This window comes from Drosophila novamexicana, unplaced genomic scaffold, assembly GCF_003285875.2.
Source record: "Drosophila novamexicana strain 15010-1031.04,08,12 unplaced genomic scaffold, DnovRS2.1 tig00000739-arrow-arrow-pilon, whole genome shotgun sequence".
NCBI lineage: Eukaryota > Metazoa > Arthropoda > Insecta > Diptera > Drosophilidae > Drosophila > Drosophila novamexicana.
This window is the reverse complement of record NW_020824819.1, coordinates 2,543,281-2,554,212: the sequence shown is the minus strand read 5'-3', so window position 1 is coordinate 2,554,212 and position 10,932 is coordinate 2,543,281. Positions and strand designations below refer to the sequence as shown.

General features: G+C 41.1%; 1 long non-coding RNA gene across 5 annotated transcripts; it reads left to right on the top strand.

Moving 5' to 3' along the window:
* Window positions 1–236: 236 nt before the first annotated feature.
* LOC115763542 lies at window positions 237–5,113 on the top strand. Of its 5 annotated transcripts, none has more exons than XR_004017919.1 (5): window positions 237–596; window positions 1,957–2,152; window positions 2,206–2,697; window positions 2,758–4,524; window positions 4,946–5,113. It is a non-coding gene; the product is annotated as an uncharacterized LOC115763542 (long non-coding RNA). The 5 variants fall into 5 exon arrangements; XR_004017916.1 differs by having other exon boundaries at window positions 1,444–2,152; XR_004017917.1 differs by lacking the exon at window positions 237–596 and adding an exon at window positions 617–1,818.
* Window positions 5,114–10,932: the final 5,819 nt, after the last annotated feature.

Genomic DNA, 10,932 nt, shown 5'->3' with positions numbered 1-10,932 from the left:
CAACTGCTGGCAGGCTGTCCATCAGCCGTCGTCAGTCGGAGTCGTACCGCCCATCAGTCAGGCCGTCAGGCCGTCAGTCACTCAGTCATTCAGTCGTTTTGCTAGCTTGTCATGCCTCAGAGGCGGCCTGTGCTTCAGTTGCAATGTGTTGTGTAGACTGTCAACGCGTTGCTTGCTGTGTGTGAAAGCTTTGAATTTATATGGAAGTGTCAGTTGTCAATCACATTTGCAAACTGTCACACACGCCGGAGCTCAGCCGGAGTTTTAAGCTTGTGCTGGGGCGGCGAATGGAGCTTGGGCTGGGGCGAACAAACAAAGTGTGGCCAGGAAATGGCAGAGCGGCAACATATTAATCTTTGCCAACAAGAAGGATACGCGGCCGGGGCCAGGACGAGGCGTTGCTGCGGAAACAGGAAAAGCAGTCAAAGCAGACGTTGACAGGCATAAGTAATGCAAAAAAATTACTTTATAATGGAGTGCGAAAATGAAAATTGCGACAGCAGCGCAAAAAACGCACCGACAGCAGCAGCAGCAGCAGCCGCAACGCCGTAAGACGCGTAGACATCAAATTTTGTGGATTGCTACAAGCAATTTAGGTAAGATAATCACTTCAGGAAGGTGCCACAAGAGCTGGCAACATGTTGCAGCTGGCTGCAGACCCATGTTGCCAGCGTGTGGCAGTCATCGTTGTTGTTGTTATTGTTGTTGATGTACAACTGACTGACTGTTGGTTGTTAACTGTTTTCTGTGTGAGCATTTCAAATGAGATGCGCTGACACCTCAAACACAGGGAGAGAGAGAGAGAGAGAGAGAGGCAGGCACATGCAACAATGACAACAACAGCATTAAGGCAGCAATACGCCCCCTGCGCCAGCATAGCTGACAGCCCTCTGACAGTTTTTGTTGTTCACGCGAGTAATTCATTTGTGTTGCTGCCGTTTGCTGCTGCAACCAGCAACAACAACAACAGCAGCAGCAGCAGCAGCAGCGGCAGCAACTCCCCTTGGCTGTCACCTCGTTGCTTCATTTCACATCACAAAAATGCCAAGCAAAGCGACGCGCGTTGACATGTGAGAGACGACGAGGACGTCGCCGTCGCCGTCGCCGGCTCTGCCAGGACATGCTGCCAAGGGCCCCCACGAAACGTTCCTGTGACAAGTGACAGTTAAGTTGCTGTCGTTGTTGTTGCTGTTGCTATCGTTGTTGTTGTTGTTGTTGTTGGTGCTGTTGCGCCAACGTCAGGCGACGTAATTCATTTTGCATGTGCGTGCAAAATTTTCAAGCGTATTTATTACGTAAATTAACAACAGCCACAGCAGCAACAGCAACAGCAACAGCAGCAACAACAACTGCAACATACCCGCACATCAGCGACGACAGCAGGATGTTCATGACGCAGCGGAAATAAATTTTGCGTGAACAATACAACGCATTACACTGCAGGTTAGGTTAGTTTTTGAGCTCGAGGCGAGGCTCTATAGCTCCATGGCTGGCAGAATTAATGGCAGAGCGGCTGACAGGCTAAAAGGGAGAAAAGGGGACTCTCACTCCCGCAGACAACTCACAGGCAAACTCATGCAGAGGACTATGCACACATGCTAATGAGCCGTCAGCGAAGAGACGAGCAGCGAATCGATAGGCAGCTAGCCAGGCACAAGAAGTGGACAAGGGGAACGCAGATCAGCAGGAGTGGCAGACGCTGTCCTGGCTGACGGATGAGCAGCACAGGCAGGAAGTGGCTGTCAGGCGGAAAGGAGGAGATAGGCAGCAGCTTCAAAAACTTGCTTGCCAAAAAAGAGGCAAACGCAATTAACAAAAGTAACAGAAACCAAGATAAAGTTGAAAAAAATCAACGAATTGATTCATTGAAAATAATACAAAAATCAATTCCCAAACAGAAACATTACTTTTGACTATAAAAAAGTTCTGCTCATAATATACGACCATCGACCACAGATGGACGCTTTTATAAACTGTGAGATATAGTCAAAAAGGCCAGATCTGAAGTTAATAAAACATGAATAGACGGACCGAGGAACGGATTAATAGATGATCGAGCAAATACAAATACACCTAATTTTATCAATATTCATTTAGAAAGAGTATTAAAAAAAACGCACTAAAATATCTGACAAATTCCGAAGTATAATGGGTAAGTGAAAATGTGTTCTAAACGTTGCAGAAAATGTATTAATTTAAATGAAGCAACACTTAATTTGAAAATTATGGGCAAAAGGAAGTGCCATAAATTTACAGACATGACGGCGGTTTGGTCGCGAATCTGTTGAAATCCCGGACCAGGGGACGGAGCAATCAGCGGTCGGCAAAACTCTTTGGAAAACTGGTTTCTGCGCGCCAAGCCAGACTCTGAAGCTTAGTTAATGTTTCTATCAATTTGAAGAGCGGCTCGTAAAATTTGAGAAATGTTGACCATGGCCAGTTCCAACCTGAAGACGGCACAGCTGCCACTCGTTTAATGTTACATCAATTTATGTGATTTCCATACAAGTTAATTGATTGTAAGCTCCACAAACAATGCAACAGGTGACAGTCATCAAATGCCTAATCTTAATGCATTTTTATGGCCTGGCAAACATCTAATGTGAGCTGGCAGCTGGGCTAAAACAGCTGCTACTCAATTTCGATAAACGCAATAGATGGAACAAATAAAAATGTCGATGGATGTGCCAAAGTCAAGTAAATACCTACATGGAATAGGACCTGTCCAATAAGTTATTTCTACTCTATTCTATTTAGCTTAAGTAACCCATTACGATTGCAATACTTTTGTTTAAGGCGAAAGCGACTAACAAAAAACATGAAGATCCTGGCATTCAAACATACGGACGGACGAACGAACAGGCAGACGGACATGGCTAGCTTGACTATTGATGCTGATCGAGAGAAGAGTTTGAAGATGCTTTTTTGCACAAATACATTATACCCCTTTTACACATTTTCAATGAGTTCAGGATATAATGAGTTTCCTATAATTTTGGCGAACGGGATACTGATATGATTTTGCGCATTTGTTGTAGGCATTTTGGGTATATCCATTTGGTATTCGGTAGTTTCGCCTCCATCTTTGTACACTAAAATGCTTGCCCTGACAGACTGTCTGATTGGTAATGCGTTAAAACCTGTCTTAGCGTGCACCTTCATCAGATAGGTGCCTAGCTCTTACGCGCTAGCCTGTGCGTTGAGAAGAACCAATTTTATATTTAGAGATTACTCTTCTCTCCATTTGTAAGGGGTGAAATGTTTTACTAATAGATAACTTGTAGCCGAATGTGAGGGGCTGTAACATCACGTCGTTAAGATATACATGATATATATAGAAAGACAGCGAAAGAGCCAAAAAGCAATAAATAATAACGAAAATAAATGTAAAATCTTCAATCTGCAAGTTAATGACTTAATCACATGACAGCTGCACATGTCGGAAAGGAAGAAAGAAAGAATGCCAGGCTTTACTCAAATTTAAGCAATACCACAGAAACAGAAACACCGAGGGTCTGGAATACGGGCCTGTGCAGAGACAGGAAAATTTGACAGCGGACACGTAGGAGGTCTTCACCCAAACGCAACCAACAGTGGGCAGGCAAGACCCTGTCCGGGTGCGGATTCGGGTCGAGCTGCTGTCAGTTTGGCAAGCTTTTAACCCATGCTCGCAATTGAATTTCTGTGGGGCGCACACGAAACGCAGCGGGCAGACAGACACGGGCTGACAAGCAGCGGGGACTAGGCCAGGACTTTCAACTAACTGACATTGGCAGGCGGTCCTCGGCGGGGGATCAGCTGCAACCACCTTGAATTGACACTGATAGCAGGGCAGTTCCAGTTCCAGTTTCAGTGGCCGTTGCCGATCCCAAGGCGAGCGAGAACTAAACAAACTTGTAGCGGCGCTTTGAATTGACTTTGTTAACTCGACTTGACTGGCAATGTTCGAGTGGAATATGCGACTATTTACGTGTATCCAGAGCTTTGGACATGCTGTGAAATCCGCAAATTGCCATGTCATTATTTGTTAGGATCAAACCGAAACCTACAGCGACGCCAATTGCGACACCGTCGGCCGACAGTCAAGGACCACGAGGACACTGGTGACGCCCCTGCCTGCACACGTTGGCCTGGCGTCAAAAGTGTAATTGCCAGCCCGCACATCCCCGAATGCCACTCTCCGATTCCTATTCCCATTCCCATTCCCATTCCCATTCCCATTCCCATTTCCATGCCCTTACCCATACCATACCCATACCCTTTCCCCAGGCATTGTCGTTCCTATGGCGATTGCGATTGCAGAAGAGGGCTGTAACCCGACGTCGGCTTACATACTCAAGTCAAGCGTCCGCCCGTCAGACAGTTGGTAACTGTCAGTGGGCATGTTTGACTTGACAGCATAATATTACAAATCCCTGCCGAAAGCAGACACTAACGATGACATGCGGCCGAATGGTTGAACGGCCGAACGGCTGCTCGACGCGACGGCCCAAATGGGCAAACGGCAAAAAGGACAACCACAAGGTGAGCGCAGGGAAAGGGGGACTACGCAAATTTTTTTTGAAAATTATTCTTCTTCTGCTGCTCGTTGCAGGTAAATTGACACACAGATGCAAATAGCAGATGTAAGGTCTGGAGTGTCAAGCACAGGGCGTGTTCTCTTCCAAATTTCTTCGAGGTTTACCAAAATGATGCTATAGATTATATTTAACCCATCGAAACTTGTTTAAGTCTTAGTTCTGCTCAGTGCTCGTTCTCCATCTCTATATTTAGCCTGTTAATTATAATATCAGACAAGTTTGCTACAACTACGAGTTCTATCCATTTAAATAACATTTGAGTTTTGGAAAAGTATGCTGCATATGATGCCGGAAGGTCCTTGAAATAGCTATACAGACTATCTATTAGCTTTTTGGTAATTAATTACTAATCAAATGCTTTTTAGCCAGGACGTAAGCTGACTTATTGGTGATAAGCGACAACAACCAAAGCAAAGCACAAAACTATGCCTCTTTGAATGCGGGGACGCGGAACATATATATTGCGAAAGGTAGTTGCTCCGCGACTATGTTTGATGATAACAATATTTGGCTTGCATTGGATAATTCATGTTTTAGAATCTGACAAGATCAGTATGAATGTAATAAATTATGTTAAATTTGTCTTGGTATGTTTATTGCATAGAATACATTTCAAAACACACAAACTTAACTTCACATACCATATCATACCATACCATATCAATGACAACTATAGAATATTGCTCTCGTCGACCGATTCAAAGTTTGAGTTTTTGTATGGACAAGTTTCTTGTTTTTTGAGATATTGCCACCGAGCTCAGCAATTACGAGCTTCTTAGTTCACCTTACAATCTTCAGCATGCCAAAGCCCTTTATTTTATTTACTTTATGAATATTTACTTAATTATACAACAAATTTGGTACACATCAAATTTAATGTTATTCCGCGTACAAGTTATTTAAAATAATATTCCGATGCTGAATATATTTTTCTCATAAATAATTTTTCATATACAAAGTCAATTGAACATATTAAGATATGCGATTGCCCGAAAAACAGCAACAACAACTTTTAATGAAACTACAAAACCAAGGAGGATACAAGCTAGCCTACAAGACTTACAAGACGTTTAGTTAAGTCGCTCACAGATTTGATGAGTACAATAAGCAGGGACTGCAATGCTGAGTGTTGATTTAAGCCATTAAGTAATTTATATACATATTTGCCAACAGAATGTCAGCCATGAAATATAAAGCAAAGCAAGTGGCAGCAGCAGATGATAAATGAAGATGCAGCTGCTGCGGCTACATCAACGCTAATTGCTCTTTGCATTTCAGAGATACACGCACAGCCGATGAGATACTGCGCAGAGCGCAACCGAAAGATACTCGCCTTACTACGTCAAATCATAATTCATTTTTCATGAATGCCGAGCCGACTTGTGAAGTGAATGTGACAAACCCACGACGCGTAGTCTGAGAGGCCTCCGTCTTATTCATAAGTATGTTTATTTTTGTATATTTAATCTGGCTGGGCTAGGGGAACGCGTGGAGAGGGGCATTTACTGGGGGGGGGGGGGGCGACAGCAGAAATGTCAAAATGCATTAACATTTAATTGAGGCTAATTTAAGGCGAAATATTTCGCTTGGCATATATGAGAATTTATGCGTCTCATTTTGTCGCATCTCTTCACGTTTGCTTTTCATTAATATATATTTTTACACGCTGAAAGGGTACTATTCTTTTTGGATGAAATTTGTCAAGCACAAGTTAAATAATTTTTTGAACCCAGAATTAAAATATGTTAATTATCAGATGGAACAGCTGTCTCTCAGCTTCAAATATATATTGTAGATCATCTAACTTTATCACAAAAAAAATGTTGTATTGTGTAAAGAAAATGTTTTGTTTTGAAGAATTCCTTGATATCCTTTATAATATATCAAAAAGCTCCTAGGGAAATTCAAGGTCTATAAAGTCCGCCATCCGTTTTCTAGGGTATTTAATCTTCGGTACTTTACTTCCCATTTCTTATGCTTACTGTTTTCTGTCTCAGTTTTTCTTTCAGCCGGATATGTTGAGAAATGAGCGCATTTTGTAAAAATGTCACATTACATTTAATTTATGCGACGCCAGCCCCACACACGCTCCATAAATTTGTATCTGTATCTTTATCTGTATGCGTATCTGTATCTCGGAGCAGAGAAGTATCTCTGCAGTTCTCTTAACTTGAAGTGTAGCGTGAAATTGTTTTGATGATGTTCCATGTCGCGCCGCATAAAAATTATTCAGCTGTCATTATCAACGCCAATTTAACCCCCGCTTAGCGCTAACTATTTGTCAGCTCGCATTGCCCAGCGATTCGGGCAGCAGCCGCTCTGTGAGACTACGGTTCATGGTTCACGTCGTAGACCGTGGGCCAACCCCCTTTGATTGACAGCCATGCAATAGCGTTTTGTGGATTGCCCTCGTGTTGATTATCACAATTTGCTTTGCTTTGCCAAAGTCACGTCATTGCGGTTGTCGTCTTGCTTGTCGACTGTATCTGGCCTCTTCGCTACTCTCTCCCGCCCCTTCTGCGGCGGGTATGTCAAAATAATTTTCCTTTTCAAATTTGACATGACCATCTCAAGTGGGACGTCGCCTTGTTGCATGAATGGACGGCTGCCTGCTTGAGTGCTTTAATGAACTTTCGCGTGTGTGTGTTAATTAGCTGGGCAAATTATTTTTAAGCTCACTCGGCAAGAACTTTCTGACATGTTAATAGATACACCAAATATTTGGCTTATGCTAAACAAAACAATCCGTACTCATTTCACTTAATACATTGTGACATTTCCGGTTATAAATCGTTATCCACTACTTAAGTCTAATTTACTTCTATGATAGATTTCGTAACCATGAGATACAGTTCCCTTGATATCTTTACATACGCCCAGTAAAGTAGTTATTTACTTGCACACAATTTCTTTTAAAAGTTGATATTACAGTATTGTTTATATCACATAATAGTTAATTACACGATTATATATAGAATTAAAATAAATACACTTAAATTTAATACCTTTCTTCTTTATCTAGCTTTTTCGTTGCCTCGCGAAACGCGTGTTGGCTTATTGTTTGTCAAGCTATTATAGATAAGCAAAAAATAAGACAAAATCTCTAATTTTAATGGGATCCCATCTACGAACAAATATGATTTAATTAATATTAAGTATATTGCTGTATCCCACTTAAGCTTGTAAGAAAACTAATTTACTTCAACTGTTCTTTATGTGCAATTGTTTACATTAGCCGAGTTTCGAGAGCTGCCTTTAAAATGTCTTGAATTCTAGGGAACTCCCATGATGCAGCAAACAGAGAATATAGGTTAATCTTTCCAAGTGGAATAATAATATACAACCAAAACATAGGCAGAGCGCAACTGGCTTACATTCCCAGTAGCAAAATGCAAAGATAGTATATATACTTTTTGTAAACAAAGCGTTGTAATTTTTTCCACCTCATTTAATCTTCCAATTCCAATTACGCTTTTGCAAACAAAATGGTAAAGTCCTCCCATCATGCACATGCATATGCAGGCGTATATAGAAACACGCATCTATAAATCTGAACTATAAGAACGGACCATAAATTATCGTCGCAAATATTGCCAGCATTTTGCACAACCTTCTGAGCTGTTCCGCTCCACTGGCTGCCTAGCATGGAGAGGGGGGAAACCGAGAGAGTGAGAGATGAAGCTAAGAGGTTATCAAAATGCTATAAATCAGATTGTTTTATATGTATGTATGTATATATTTTATAGCGCGACACCCAAGCAAGACCACTCTGAAATTCCTGATGTCATCGCATGTTGTGTGCTGTGTGTTGTGTGAGGTGTTCGCTGCTTGAACTTATAAACAGACATTAAGTCTGTTTAACACGAGAAAAATGCGCATTATATGATGTAAATCAAAGCCAGACGACATCGCCTGACGTGCAGATTTATTTCCATTTATTTGAACAAGTATCAGGATCGGGCCGCTGCCATTGGCCATAGGCCAGGCTTGTGTGCAAAAGTGAAAACTGGTATTACGGTTAACAACTGCATCTGCAGAGAGCGCCTATAAATCTGTCTGCTCGGCCAGGCTGGTATTATGTTTCAAAAGTCAAATAGAAACCGTTCCATGCGGGAAACGATCAAATTAACCAGTCAACTGGCGTACGCAATCAACTTTTGAGTGTTGGAAAACAAACAAACAAACAGCGTGTTACACTTGGTAAACACTGGCGATAGGAATATGGTGCTCTCAACATAACCGTTGGGCTCTAAATGCCTGGCAAATATTTGCGCAGTTGGTTTCTTGCTATGGGTTAGTTGGAAAAAAATTAAATATAAATATGAAGAAAAGTACATTTTAAAAGTGCCTGAGCACCTTGTTTGTCCAGAACCAGTAGCATGTGTAGCTAGCATAATCTGGGGTATTTACACCTCTTGTGCCTGCACGATGATATGTGCTGCGGGCTGTTAACCCAATGGCTTGAGCTCAATTGAACCCTGTCCGTCTCTTCTCTTTCTCTCCTCTTTCCTCTCTCTGCCAGAGGTAACCAAGCAGGAAAATGCACTTAGACAGTAGCACATATGACCTGGCCAAAATTAGTACAAAATATTATATAAGATCTCAATACGCTAATCAAAATAATTAAATCAAAATATTATTACTCAGTTATTAAAACCATTATTCAGTTATGATATAATTATTTTAGTTAACTAATTATGTCAAAAACAATATGATCCGAGCATAAGGATGAAAACACACTTTGGACATGGCATCAAATGGAAAATACAAAACATCCTGAATCATTTCAGTTAGCTTTTACTCAAAAAGGGTGCCGGATATTCCTTATATCATTCCCATTCCAAACAGGGGGGATATGAATCCCATCGTTAATTGAAAAGCCATTGAAAATCAACCAACTTTCGGTGCTCGGCTCGGCGTTCAGCTTCAAGTACGAAATGGACCTTTTATCGTTTATTTATTGCAGCATTTTTTTTTTTTTTATTTCGTAATTTTGATTGATGACTGACTTAATGTCACTTTTTTTTTCGTCGCCACTGCTGCTGCCGTTGTCCAATGATAAATTAATAAAAACAGACGACTTTGTTTATTCTCTAGCTCCAGACCGCGTCCCAGCCCTGGCTCCAGTGTTGGGTTTTTCGGTTGGGCGTCGTTGTGTAAGCTTGTGAAGCCCCCCTTCACGTATAATTTGCTGTCATAAATCGTGGAGAACGTCGCCGTCATCGTTGTCGGCTGTGGCGGCCATCTTTTATTGTTTATTGTATATTGTTTATTGTTTGCTTAACAAATTTTCAATGTATTTTTGTGCCCACACAATTTGCTTGCGTGCCTCCAACGAAGTCGTCCGCTCCCCAGGCCATAAATCAAATTCTGACAGCGCATTGTCATTTAATCAATAATTTATAAACAATTTCGCGTTGCACGGCGCACAAAAATACAAATTAAAACGTGCGTGCATTTTCGCCCTGCTGGATGTTGGCATTAAAATAAATGGGAGCCTTAACCCATTTTAATGAGCACTGATTGCAATTAAGCATATAAATCATTTAAATATACGATGATTTCGATTACACATAAAATGTGCAATACTTTTTTGCTCGTTAAGTATCAAAAGGGGAAAAAGAATATAGCATGGATCAGTAACCGATGCCCTAGGCAATATTCAGATGAGGTGTATTTCATTTCTCTCGAACTAAATCAAAACTAAACATTTATATTACATTTGTGTGAAAGTAATTTCTATTGCATTTATGTCAATACGAATCAAATGATTTTGTTTTTACCAAAAATTTAATGTGATCGATAAGTGTGAAAAATATTTTATTCAACTTGTTTTGCATATTTAAAAGGACAAGTACCTATATTTCCTTACATTTGTTCATTTGTTGTTCTTCAGAAAAACATTAAATAAAAACATGTAAGAGGCTCCAGTCGAGAACTCCCGCCTAGGGGATACCCTGAACCCTCTTCTTCCAACATCAAATGCATATATATATTCTATTTTAGTAGCTATATGTCAAATTTGGTGACTCTAGCTCTTATTATTTACCAAAATTGCCCAAAAAAGATTATATCGATATCGATTTTTATCGATTGCTTGAAAACGGAGTAAGTTATCGATTATCGGAAGCTAACTCGATCTGCGCAGGTACTAGGAGGACCTACAAATTTCAAGTCTCTAGCTCTTATGGGCTCTGCGATCCTTGCGTTCATACATACGGACGGACGGACGGACGGACAGACAGACGGACATGGCTAGATCGACTCCGCTATTTATGCTGATCAAGAATATATATACTTTAAGGGGTCGGAGAAGCTTCCTTCTGCCTGTTACATACATTTGGATTTTGCA